This window comes from Arachis hypogaea, chromosome 3, assembly GCF_003086295.3.
Source record: "Arachis hypogaea cultivar Tifrunner chromosome 3, arahy.Tifrunner.gnm2.J5K5, whole genome shotgun sequence".
Classification (NCBI taxonomy): domain Eukaryota; kingdom Viridiplantae; phylum Streptophyta; class Magnoliopsida; order Fabales; family Fabaceae; genus Arachis; species Arachis hypogaea.
Genome location: NC_092038.1, coordinates 53,380,774 through 53,394,323, shown reverse-complemented (window position 1 = coordinate 53,394,323; position 13,550 = coordinate 53,380,774). Strand labels below are relative to the sequence as shown.

Below are 13,550 nucleotides of genomic sequence, written 5' to 3'. Positions count from 1 at the left end.
GATGGGGAAGAGAGATTGAGGTGATTGGTGAAGGGTGTTTGGGAAAGAGTGTTATTGGATTGTGTGAAGAAGAGAGAATGTGAGTTGAGGTAGGTTGGGATCCTGTGAGGTCCACAGATCCTGAGGTGATCCTGTGGGGTCCACAGATCCTGAGGTGTCAAGGATTTATCATCCCTGCACCAATTAGGTGTGTAAAACGCCCTCTGCATGCAATCCTGGCGTTTAACGCCAGATTGATGCTTGTTGTTTTGGGCATTCAACGCCAGTCTGCAGCATGTTTCTGGCGTTGAACACCAGTTCCATGCTTGTTTCTGGCATTTAACGCCAGATTCATGCTCTGTTCTGGTGTTGAACGCCAGCCAGATGCTCCTTACTGGCGTTTAAACGCCAGTAAGCTCTTCCTCAAGGGTGTGCTATTTCTTCTGCTATTTTTTATTCTGTTTTTAATTTTAGTATTTGTTTTGTGACTCCATATGATCATGAACCTAATAAGACACAAAAGAACAATAAAAAATATAGATAAATAAAAATTGGGTTTCCTCCCAATAAGCACTTCTTTAATGTCAATAGCTTGAGAGTGAGCTCTCATGGAGCTTCACTTATGTTCAGAGCATTGTTGGAACCTCCCAACATCAAACTTAGAGTTTGAATGTGGGGGTTCAACACCAAACTTAGAGTTTGGTTGTGGCCTCCCAACACCAAACTTAGAGTTTGATTGTGGGGGCTTTGTTTGACTCTGTATTAAGAGAAGCTTATCGTGCCTTTTTTTCATGTTTACAGAGGGATACCCTTGGGCCTTAAACACAAGGTAGTCCCTATTCAATTGAAGGACTAATTCTCCTCTGTTAACATCAATCACAGCTCCTGCTGTGGCTAGGAAGGGTCTTCCAAGGATGATGCATTCATCCTCTTCCTTCCTAGTGTCTAAGATTATGAAATCAGCAGGGATGTAAAGGCCTTTAACCTTCACTAACACGTCCTCTACCATTCCATAAGCTTGTCTTATTGACTTGTCTGCCATCTCTAATGAGAAAGTGACAGTTTGTACCTCACAGATTCCCAGTTTCTCCATTACAGAGAGTGGCATAAGATTTATACCTGACCCCAGGTCACACAGAGCTTTCTCAAAGGTCACGGTGCCCATGGTACAGGGTATTAAGAATTTACCAGGATCTTGTTTCTTTTGAGGTAAAGTTTGTTGAACCCATCTATCTAGTTCACTAATAAGTAAGGGAAGTACATATTCCCAAGTCTCATTACCAAACAACTTGGCATTCAGCTTCATGATAGCTCCTAGATATTGAGCAACTTGCTCTCCAGTTACATCTTCATCCTCTTCAGAGGAAGAATAGTTCTCAGAGCTCATGAATGGCAGAAGGAGGTTTAATGGAATCTCTATGGTCTCTATATGAGCCTCAAATTCCTTTAGGTCCTCAATAGGGAACTCCTTTCTGTCTGGGAGACGTCCCATGAGGTCTTTCTCATTGGGATTCACGTCCTCCCCTTCCTCCTTGTATTCAGCCATTTTAATTATATCAATGGCCTTGCACTCTCTTTTTGGATTCTCTTCTGTATTGCTTGGGAGAGTACTAGGAGGAGTTTCAGTGATTTTCTTACTCAGCTGGCCCACTTGTGCCTCCAAATTTCTAATGGAGGACCTTGTTTCACTCATGAAACTTAAAGTAGCCTTAGACAGATCAGAGACTATGTTTGCTAAGCTAAAGGGGCTCTGCTCAGAATTCTCTGTCTGTTGTTGAGAAAATGATGGAAAAGGCTTGCTATTGCTAAGCCTGTTTCTTCCACCATTATTAAAGCCTTGTTGAGGCTTTTGTTGATCCTTCCATGAGAAATTTGGATGATTTCTCCATGAGGAATTATAGGTGCTTCCATAAGGTTCACCCATGTAATTTACCTCTGCCATTGTAGGGTTCTCAGGATCATAAGCTTCTTCTTCAGAAGATGCCTCTTTAGTACTGTTGGATGCATTTTGCCATCCATTCAGACTTTGAAAAATTATGTTGACTTGTTGAGTCAACATTTTGTTTTGAGCCAATATGGCATTCAGAGCATCAATTTCAAGAACTTCCTTCTTCTGAGGCGTCCCATTACTCACAGAATTCCTCTCAGAAGTGTACATGAATTGGTTATTTGCAACTATGTCAATGAGTTCTTGAGCTTCTGCAGGCGTTTTCTTTAGGTGAATAGATCCACCTGCAGAATGGTTCAGTGACATCTTAGAGAACTCAGATAGACCATAATAGAATATATCCAAAATGGTCCACTCTGAAAGCATGTCAGAAGGACACCTTTTGGTCATCTGTTTGTATCTTTCCCAAGCTTCATAGAGGGATTCACCATCTTTTTGTTTGAAAGTCTGAACATCCACTCTAAGCTTTCTCAGCTTTTGAGAAGGAAAGAACTTAGCCAAGAAGGCCGTGACCAGCTTATCCCAAGAGTCCAGGCTATCTTTAGGTTGAGAGCCCAACCATGTTCTAGCTTTGTCTCTTACAGTAAAAGGGAAAAGCATGAGCCTGTAGACTTCAGGATCTACTCTATTAGTCTTAAGAGTCTCACAGATCTGCAAGAATTCAATTAAAAACTGATAGGGATCTTCTGATGGATGTCCATGAAACTTGTAGTTCTGTTGCATTAGAGCAACTAGTTGAGGTTTCAGCTCAAAATTATTTGCTCCAATGGAAGGGATTGAGATGCTTCTTCCATCAAATTTGGAAGTATGTGTAGTGTAGTCACCAAGCATCCTCCTTGCATTATTATTTTCAGCTGCCATCTCTTCTTCCTTTTCGAAAATTTCTGCAAGGTTGTCTTTGGATTGTTGTAATTTAGCTTCTCTTAGTTTCCTCTTCAGAGTCCTTTCAGGTTCAGGATCTGCTTCAACAAGAATATTCTTATCCTTGCTCCTGCTCATATGAAAAAAAAGAGAACAGAAAAAGAAGAGGAATCCTCTATGTCACAGTATAGAGATTCCTTTATGTTAGTAGAAGAAGAAAAGAATAAAAGAAGAAAAAGGTGAGAATCCAAACACAAGGGGGAAGAGTAAGTTCGAATTCTTGAGTAGAAGAGAGGTGTTAGTAGATGAATAAATAGATAAAAGAAGATGAGAGAGAATTCGAAAATTATTTTTTTGAAAAATTAGTGATTTTCGAAAATTAAGAGAATAATTAAAATTAAAATTAAAATTTGAAACGATTAGTTAATTAAGAAAATTTTGAAAAAGAGGGAGGTAATTTTCGAAAATTAGAGAGAGAAAAATAGTTAGGTGGTTTTGAAAAAGATAAGAAACAAATAAAAAGTCAATTAGTTAGTTGAAAAAGATTTGAAAATCAATTTTGAAAAGATAAGAAGTTAGAAAAGATTTTTGAAATCAAATTTTTGAAAAAGATATGATTTGAAAAAGATATTTTAAAAAGATATGATTGAAAAAGATATTTTGAAAAAAAATTGATTTTTTTAAAATTAAAATTGATTACTTGACTAAGAAGAAACTAAAAGATATGATTCTAGAATTTAAAGATTGAACCTTTCTTAACAAGAAAGTAACAAACTTCAAATTTTTGAATCAATCACATTAATTGTTAGTAAAGTTTTCGAAAATTATGAAAAAAGGATAAGAAAAAGATTTTGAAAAATAATTTTAAATTTTCGAAAATCATAAAAGAAAAATGAAAATGATTTGATTTTTGAAAAAGATTTTGAAAGGATAGGATTTTTTTTCTTTTTTTTTAAAAAATTGAAAATTTGACTTGACTTATAAGAAATAGCTAAGTTTTAAAAATTTTTGACTAAGTCAACTCAAGTTTTCGAATTTTATGAGAGAAATAAGGGAAAGATATTTTTTTTATTTTTGAATTTTCAATGATGAGAAAGAAAAACATAAAAATGACCCAAAACCTGAAAATGTTGGATCAAAACACATGATGCATGCAAGAACACTATGAATGTCAAGATGAACACCAAGAACACTTTGAAGATCAAGATAAACATCAAGACTATTTTTGAAAAAGTTTCAAGAAAAGAAAACATGCAAGACACCAAACTTAGACATTTTTCATGCTTAGACATTATGAATGCAAAAATCCATATGAACAACAACAAAAAACACAAAACAAGAAAATATCAAGATCAACCAAGAAGACTTACCAAGAACAACTTGAAGATCATGAAGAACACCATGCATGAGTTTTCGAAATATGCACAAATTTTTAAAGACATGCAATTGACACTAAACTTAAAAATTGACACCAAACTCAAACAAGAAACACAAAATATTTTTTTATTTTTATGATTTTATAATTTTTTTGTATTTTTTTCGAAAATTATTTTTAGAAAAACAAAAACAAAGAAATAAAATTTTTTTGAAAATTTTTTTTTGAAAACTTTTTGAAAACAACATAAAGAAAAATTACCTAATCTGAGCAACAAGATGAACCGTCAGTTGTCCAAACTCGAACAATCCCCGGCAATGGCGCCAAAAACTTGGTGCACGAAATTGTGATCATCAACAATGGCGCCAAAAACTTGGTAGTGCTCTCAAACGTGAATCACACTTTGTCACAACTTCGCACAACTAACCAGCAAGTGCAATGGGTCGTCCAAGTAATACCTTACGTGAGTAAGGGTCGATCCCACGGAGATTGTTGGTATGAAGCAGGCTATGGTCATCTTGTAAATCTCAGTTAGGCGGATTCAAACGGTTATAAAGGTTTCGAGATAAATAATAAATAAAGCATAAAATAAAGATAGAGATACTTATGTAAATCATTGGTGGGAATTTCAGATAAGTGTGTGGAGATGCTTTGTCCCTGTTGAATCTCTGTTTTCCTACTGCCTTCCTTCAATCCTTCATACTCCTTTCCATGACAAGCTGTATGTAGGGCATCACCGTTGTCAATGGCTACATCCCATCCTCTCAGTGAAAATGGTCTAAATGATCTGTCACAGCACGGCTAATCATCTGTCGGTTCTCGATCATGTCGGAATAGAATGCATTGATTCTTTTACGTCTGTCACTATGCCCAACAATCGCGAGTTTGAAGCTCGTCACAGTCATTCAATCCTTGAATCCTACTCGGAATACCACAGATAAGGTTTAGACTTTCCGAATTCTCAAGAATGGCCGCCAAAGGGTTCTAGCTTATACCACGAAGATTCTGATTAAGGAATCTAAGAGATACTCGCTCGTTCTAAGGTAGAACGGAAGTGGTTGTCTTCATAGGTGAGAATGATGATGAGTGTCACGGATCATCACATTTATCATGTTGAAGTGCAACGAATATCTTAGAACAAGAATAAGCTGAATTGAATAGAAAATAGTAGTAATTGCATTAAAACTCAAGGTACAGCAGAGCTCCACACCCTTGATCTATGGTGTATAGAAACTCCACCGTTGAAAATACATAAGTGATGGTCCAGACATGGCCGAATGGCCAGTTCCCATGAATGATCAAAAGACCGAATGGTCAAAAGACTAGACAGTCAAAGACACCTAGTATAATAGTAAAAAGTTCTATTTATACTAAACTAGTTACTAGGGTTTATAGAAATAAGTAATTGATGCAGAAATCCACTTCCGGGGCCCACTTGGTGTGTGCTTGGGCTGAGCTTGAGCTTTACACGTGCAGAGGCTTCTCTTGGAGTTAAACGCCAAGTTGTAACGTGTTTTTGGCGTTTAACTCTGGTTTGTGACGTGTTTCTGGCATTTTACTCCAGAATGCAGCATGGAACTGGCGTTTGCATCATCTAAATTCGAACAAAGTATGGACTATTATATATTGCTGGAAAGCTCTAGATGTCTACTTTCCAACGCTGTTAAGAGCGCGACATTTGAAGTTCTGTAGCTCCAATATATCTCGAGTGCGGGGAGGACAGAATCCAACAGCATCAGCAGTCCTTTGTCAGCCTTCTATCAGAGTTTTGCTCAGGTCCCTCAATTTTAGCCAGAAAATACCTGAAATCACAGAAAAACACATAAACTCATAGTAAAGTCCAGAAATGTGAATTTAGCATAAAAACTAATGAAAACATCTCTAAGAGTAGCTAGATCCTACTAAAAACTACCTAAAAACAATGCCAAAAAGCGTATAAATTATCCGCTCATCAGTAGCCTTTCCAAAGTTCATAAGGGGTTTTCTTCAAAAATTTTCTTATGATTGTTCTATTCAAAATGTGGCAAACCGTGTTAACCGCTTCAGCCTAAAGGAATTTTGGAACATTGCTCTCACAAAGCATAGCTCTTGTCATCTTTTGTATGCTTCTATTTCTCCTTTCCACCACACCATTTTGTTGTGGTGTCCTTGGACAAGAGAAGTTGTGAGATATTCCAAATTTCTCACAAAAGGATTCAAATAAATTATTTTCAAACTCAGTTCCATGATCACTTCTTATAGAAGAGATTTTCAAATCCTTTTCATTTTGAATTTTCTTACAAAAACGTTCAAAGGTCGAAAAGGATTCATTTTTGTGTGCAAGAAATAAAACCCAACCAAACCTAGTATAGTCATCCACAATTACTAAACCATAATGTTTACCACCTAGGCTTTGAGTTCTTGTTGGACCAAATAAATCAATGTGTAGCAATTCAAGTGGTCTTTTAGTAGAGATGTCTTCCTTTGGTTTAAAAGAATTTTTTGTTTGTTTTTCCATTTGGCAAGCATCACAAGTGATGTCTTTGTCAAACTTTATCAACGGAAGACCTCTTACTAATTTTTTCTTTACAAGTTTGTTTATTTGAAACATACTTGCATGGCCTAATCTCTTATGCCATAGCCACTTTTCCGATTCTTTAGAGTGAAGACAAGCTACATTTTGATCATTCAGTTCATCAAGAGTAAGTCCATACATATTATTAAAATGCTTGGCAACAAACATCACTTAATTTGTCTTTTCATTCACAACATAGCATTCAGATCTTTTGAAAGTCACTAAAAATCCTAAATCATACAGCTGACTTATACTCAAAAGATTATGCTTCAAACCACATACTAAAAGTACCTCATCAATGAAAGTTGATTGCTCATTACCTACTTTTCCAATAGCAATGATTTTACCTTTACCATCATCTCTAAAGGTCACAAAACCTCCATCATACTTGTTTAGTTCGATGAAGTAGGTCGACCTTCCAGTCATGTGCCTTGAACATCCACTATCCATGTACCACATGTTCTTTTTGTTCTTGGATGCTAAGCAAATCTGCATGAAGAGTTTCAAGTAGCCTTAGGTATCCAAATTAATTTGGATCCTTTGAAGTTAATCCATCTTGGTTGCCCAAGTGCATTGAAATCACAAACAACATTGTAAACTTTGTTTCCTACAACTCTCTTTTCAATGAAGCATTGTGCATATGAGTGACCAAATTTCTTGCAATTAACACAATGATTTTTTTATGTGTGTTACTGAAATTGAGGTGAGTTATATTGCTTGAATTGATTAAATGGTTGAAATTTTCTAGTTTTTGGAGGAGATGGATTTCTTTTGACAAACTGATTTTTGTTATAATTATTCCTCTTTGCAAAAATATTTTCACCAGAATTTTTGAAACTTTTTGGATTTTTCGAAAATGAGGTTTTGTTGTAGAAAATTGGTTTCTTGAAAGCAGCCTCATTTTTCGAAATGTAACCCAAACTTGGCCGGTTTGAGCTTGGACCAGTTCTTGGTGAAGGCTCAGTTTCACTTGTGTATACTTCATCGCATTTTTCTTCAAGAGTTGAAACATATCAAATACCAGATTTGTTAGATGTATTTTTTGTATTTGATGAAGAAGCCACAAACTTTATAGAGGAAATATTGGAAATTGTATCTTCCTTGGCTATGTAGCCTAAACCAGATTTTTCAAACAATGGTCTTTGACTTGCAAGTAATTTGTCCAAGTTACTTGAACCTTGAGCAAATTTTGCTAAGTCACCATTCAGCCTTTTAATCATGTCATTTAATCTTTCATTTTCAGCAATTAACTCATGAGAAGAATCCACAATGTGCTTTCCTTTTAATTTTTCAAGTTCAGATTTTAGAAATCTATTTTCTTCAATGATGTCCAAAGCACATTCAGTTTCCTTCACTTTTTCTTTTAAAAAATCATTTTCAGCTCTTAACACATCTCTTTCAGATCTGCACTCATTGTATTTATCTAGTAGTTTTGATGTATTTAAGGTGAGATCATCAATAATAGCATGAAAATCATCTATGGTTCAATCATAGTAATTTACCTCATCAAGATTGTTGTTTCCAGCCATGAAACAATCTTTGTCTACACCTTCAGATTTTTCTTCTTCATTTGAGTCATTCTCAAGATCTTCCCAAGCTGCCATGAGTACTCTCTTCCTTTCCTTCTTTTCTTTGTCCTCCTTCTTGAGCTTTGGACAATTTAGCTTGAAGTGTCCAGCCTCCTTGCAGTTATGGCACGTCACCTTGCTCAGGTCGAACTTGTGGTCCTTTGAACTTGAACACTTGTATTTGCCCTTGTTCTTCATCATCCTTCTAAATCTCCTAGCAAAAAACAAAAGCTCATCATCTGAAATACCATCACTAGACTCACTCTCTTTCGGTTCTATCTGTGACTTGAGGGCTATTCCCTTTTTCTTTGAGTCTATGTTTGTGTGTGTGGCTTCATAAGCAAGGAGTTTTCCTCTCATCTTATCATAGGTTATGGGACTTATGTTGTTGCTCTTGGTTAGGATAGCGGCAGTGTTTTCCCATTCTTTTGTGAGGCTTCTAAGGAGTTTTCTCACCAAGGTTTGTTCTGCATAGTTTGTACCCATAACATCAAGGTTGTTGATTATGATTGAGAATCTCTCAAACGCTTCATCAATGCTTTCTCCATCCTTCATGCTGAACATCTCGTACTCTTTTTGCAGCATATCAATCCTCGTTTCTTTGACTTGTTTAGTGCCTTCGTGTGTAACCTAGAGTTTTTCCCAGATTTCTTTGGCTGTCTTGCATCTAGATACCTTTCGGTACTCTTCAAAGCTGATAGCACAGTGAAGAAGGTTGATTGCTTTAGCATTCAGCTCTATCTTCTTCTTGCCATCTTCGTTCCACTCAGCTTCTTCTTTTGGAGTCACCACTCCATCCGCACTTATTTTTATTGGGATCTTGGGACCGCTCACAACAATCTTCCATATGTTGTAGTCAATGGATTAGATGAAGATCTTTATCCTTTCTTTCCAATAGGAGTAGTTCTTCCCGTTGAAGAAAGGTGGCCGGTTGTTTGATTGGCCTTCAGTGAGAGTGTAGGCAACAGTGGTTGTGCCCAAGTTGTTCACCATTGGATCTTTGCTCCAAGCAGTTAAGCTTGATTCTTGAGACCTTAGCTCTTGATACCAATTGAAGGTTGTGGTAGGCTTAGAGAAGGGGGGTTGAATCTATGCCTTCCTTTTCGTAGCTGTTATAACCCTTTTTAAACAAAACTTTCAAATCTGATTCTGTTTGTACTCAGCAGCAGAAATTTATGAGACAATTTATTTTTGTCTCATGAATATCAGAAAAACAGAACACGGTAGAGAAGAGAAAAGCTAACACCAGTATATATCCTGGTTCGGTTGCCTTGTGCTATGCAACCTACGTCCAGTCTCCTCCATAACAATGGAGGAATTTCCACTATAGTTAAAAGTATTACATACACCAATTTCACACTCAAGTTCTAACCTAACTTGACATTGGCTATGCTAACACCTAACTATTCACTCTTAGTGCTAACCCAACTAAGAAAGGGATACCAAACAGGTACATGATACAAAATACTTAACCAACCTAAAGAAATCAAAGAATAACTCTAGGCTTTTCTCTCAAGTGTATCACTCAGCCTTTTTCCACTCATGGCTTTTACTTGAGCTTTATCATGATGCCTTTTCTCACAAGAAATTATAGAAAGATAAACTTAGAAAAGTACATTACAATCAGTAAAACATGAAGGAGATTGACTTCATCAACAGCCTTTGTGCTATGCGAAAACCAGATTAGCAAGCCTCTGATTCAGTTCTTCTTACTGGCGGAATGCACCTTTGATTAGGTTACACTGTCCAGTTAGTTGAACTCTCTCAAAGAACACTTCTCAGAACAAAACCTCAATATTCTGGTTATCTCTCCTTGCCTTCTGAATGAACAGTAAGCTTCTTTTTATCTCCTTGTATGTTCCTTGGTTCTTCTTCAAAGGTCAACACGTTGAGCCTTGAGCTTCACCAACCAACAGATTCACTTTTTCACTTTAATCCCCAGAGTAGAAACTCTCATTCTTACTTCCTCATCTTGACCAAAAGCCATAAAATAGCAACCATAGAAATCTTCCAATGGTCAACTTAATCTTAGCCCTTGAAAATTAACTTGGTCCCCAAGTTAAGTTTAAGACTGTGGATACACAGCAAAGAAGAACAGAAACCAACTTTCCTTTCTATCCCATTTTGGATAGAGCAGAGAGTTGGGAAGAAGAGAAGAAGATCTGATGCATGCAAGAGGAAATGGGTTACCTTTAACCTAAGCTTGATTTGGTTTGAACTGGATGATTTGATATCTGCCTTTCAAGCTTAATCTTTCTCTTTCTTGCTTCTTTGGTGATAAGCTTATAGAAAAAGCTTTCTCTTTCTCTTTCTCACTTTTCTGAATTTGTGATTTCACTTGGTCAGAGAGGAGAAGAATGTTGCTTGTGATGTGAGATCAAGTTTGGAGGGAAATGAAATCAACTCGAGCTTGGATCGGACGTCCATTAAGCAACCCGTTTGATTTTGGCTTTGTTTCTTTTGGGCTTTGTTTGTTTGACCAGCCCACCAGTCTTGCTGATTGCTTTTCATTCGATTTGGGCTGTTGAATTTGGCCTGCAACAATAAGTAATTAGTAATAAGTAATTATAATTAATCAACACTAATTATTTATTTTGCCCAAATATAATGTTTCTCATCACTAATTAATTTGGTTAATTTCTTAACTCAACAAACAATAATCCTTTCATACAAAAATTTGTTTGTCACTAGTACAAACCCCTAAAATCTATAAACCGAAGTATTTAAACCTCGGGTCGTCTCTCAAAGGACTTGCAGGGTAGTGTTCTTGTTACTGGTTACGGACTTGTTTATTTTGGGTTTTAGGTGAGAAACATGAATAGTAAATGGAAATAAAATTTTATTTACAAAACAATCTTGGCAAAGGTTGGTGGTCAAGGATCTCTATCATTATCACTAGCCACAATTATGATAGTTGCAAGGATCAATCCCACTAAGTCATCCTCTAGCAAGTAGCAAAGGAAAGTCAAGTGAGTTATATCAATCAAAATCCATAAATCCTAGCTTTCCACTAATTGGATTAATGAAGGCTAGAGTCAATGGCTATCAACTATCAATCACTTGGATATTAGTAACTCAAGAGTTCCCAAGTTACCTTCCCAAGCCAAGAACATAAAATTCTACTCTAACATCCTTCCAAGCATTTCATCAAACACTTGGAAGATACAAAAGAAAAGTATAGTAAATCACAACAAGAATGAATTCTAACAACAATTGAATGCAAAGAATTAACAACAATAATCAAGAAAATCACAATTATCATGAATTACTTCAAATTGCATTATTAAAAGAAAACAAAAGAACAAAAATAGATCCACAACAAAGTGAAGAATTACAAGGATTAAAGTACAAAACTAGAAAGAGGAAGAATAGAAGGAGTAAGAATTGATAAAGGAATAGTGAATCAAATCATGAATTAAATCTAGATCTAAGAGGAGAGATTAACCTAAACCTAATCCTAATTCTAGAGAGAAGTGAGAGCTTCTCTCTCTAGAAACTAACTAAAAGGCTAACTTCCTAACTAATGATTCCTAGATGATCTCCCCTTCAATCCTTGGTCCTTTTAGTCTTTTCTTGCCAAAATTCCAGCTCAAAATGGGTTCAGAAACCCTCCAAAATCGCCAGGCACGAGTTGCTTTAATGAAATCACGTGCGGACTGCGACGTGTGCACGCACGATACGCGTACGCGTCCCTGGCCAATTTTGCGATGTGCGCGCGAGCGCCTTGTGCGCATGCGCGTCCTTGGCCGAGATCAATTCTTTGGCTTTTTGTGCTTCTCTCCACTTGCATGCTTCCTTCCTTGCTCCTTTGATCCATGCCTAGCCTATTTCAGCCTGAGATTACTAGCAAACACATCAAGGCATCTTGTAGAATTAAGGAGGAATCAAAATTCATCAATTAAAGGCTTAAAAAGCATGTTTTTACATTTAAGAACAAACACGAGAGAGATTACAAAGCCATGCTAATTCCTTGGCTAAATGTGACAAAAGGTTGATAAAATGCTCTAAATCTAACACAAGATAAACCCTAAAAATGAGGTTTATCAATGCCACTTTCACCACATTGGATGACAAATAATCTCAGGCTCAAATTTGTTGCTTTTAGTCTTCAAAGTGTGTCCTAAGGCTTCCAAAACATGGCCATGGGCTTCAAAATGTGTCCGAAGCTTCCTCCTTTGTTCTTTTGATTCTTATTTTCTCTATCTCCTCCTTTGTTCTTGCCTAGGATCTTTCGATCATTTCCTACACTTGAAAGTACAAAGCAACTCCAAGAGGCATTGATCAAAGCACCAAAAAGTCTCAATTAAAGTAAAGAAAATCTCTAACTTTATTCAAAGAAAGAAACTCCAAGAAATATTGATTAAAAGCATGAAAATCTTAATAAAAATAATAGATAATTACCTTTAATTAAAGAAATAACAACTAAAAATAACTAAAGATGCTCGTGCATCAAACACCAAACTTAAAATCTTGCTTGTCCCCAAGCAAGAAAAAAACTATGCATAAAGGATTCTCTTGAACCGAATGGATTGAAGAATTACTTGGGATGTCTTAGTGGATGAAGTGATTAAATGATAGTGGGGTGAATTCCAAATTATATGCTCATGCAAGGATTCCAGTGCTTATTAGTCCTTACATTTGGAAATCTTAAAACTTAGGAATTTTATTCAGATGATATTATTGAAGTCTCTATATAGATTGTCACCTTGAAGCAACATTCATTTTCTTGCATCATTGTTTTCTTTTCTCAATTCTTTTTGCACTTTGGCCTTGACTTTAAGTATTCTGTCTCAAAGCTGCTTTTAAAATAAGTTTTCAATCAACACTCCCAAACTAATTGGTTCAAGGTATTGGTGTTGAAGCACCCCTTAGGATTTACTTGCTCAAGCCTCTCTCTTTGACACAAGTTCACCACAAGCATTTAACTAGGACAATAACTCTTTGAGTTCTTGTTTCTTTCTTAATCTTCCTAGTAATTGATGTTTAGAGCCTTAGGCATTGTTCTTTATTTTTTTTTATTTCTCTTTTCTTTTATTACTGCTTTTTTGTTATATAGATTTTTGAAAACCTTCATAATACTTCTCTAAACTTCATTCCATGTCTTAGAGCTCCCATGCAAGTTTTTACAAGCATGAAGCCTCATTACACAATCATACTATCAGAACCTCCACTTCTCTTAATTTCTACTTGCCTTAAATTTTAAAAACTTCTTCAACTTTTTCCTTTCAAAAACTCTTTGTTGTATACTTAAAGATATTTGGGTGC

General features: G+C 36.1%; 1 non-coding gene across 1 annotated transcript; it reads left to right on the top strand.

Moving 5' to 3' along the window:
• The first annotated feature begins 2,287 nt into the window (after positions 1-2,287).
• Positions 2,288-2,395, top strand: LOC112792844 (small nucleolar RNA R71). The gene has a single exon (XR_003197566.1). It is a non-coding gene; the product is annotated as a small nucleolar RNA R71 (small nucleolar RNA).
• The last annotated feature ends 11,155 nt before the right edge of the window (positions 2,396-13,550 follow it).